Source organism: Orycteropus afer, unplaced genomic scaffold (genome assembly GCF_000298275.1).
Source record: "Orycteropus afer afer isolate SDZICR_OR568_19922 unplaced genomic scaffold, OryAfe1.0 scaffold01156, whole genome shotgun sequence".
Lineage (NCBI taxonomy): Eukaryota > Metazoa > Chordata > Mammalia > Tubulidentata > Orycteropodidae > Orycteropus > Orycteropus afer.
The window spans coordinates 4,850-5,395 of NW_006922743.1; positions in this window are offsets into that span (position 1 = coordinate 4,850).

Here is a 546-nt window from a genome sequence, read left to right on the forward strand (position 1 = left end):
AAGATTACAGCCAAAAAATCCTATGAGTAATTTCTACTCTGTCATGTGAGGTCACTATGAGTTGAAATCAATTGGAGAGTACCTAACAATAACAACAATAAAGAATTTGACTGGCATTTGGCCCAGTTTCTCCAAGCTAACCTCTAAATTCTTGGCATTTCCGGAGATACTACAGTACTTTTGTTATTATGATGGAACACTTGGACTACACAAGATAACAAGATGACTCAAAGTGGGCTACTAGTCAGTTTATGCTAAGATTGTTTATGCTATCTAGATTACTCAGTATGAGGGCTAGCTATGTGAAAGAGTTGAAGCTATGAGGCAGGCGACATTAACTCAAACTTAAGGAAGAGGTTAGCTGGAAATTGAGTTCCATCACATGGGCAATTTTTCCATCAATCACACCTATTTAATGAAACACCACAAAAGCTTGGAAGATCCTGCTTGTTTATTGTATTCTGTGTATTGTCACATATTGATGTATTTCAAGGGTGATCTCTCCCTGAGGACAATAAAAACTGCATTCCAGAATCAACTAGAAAT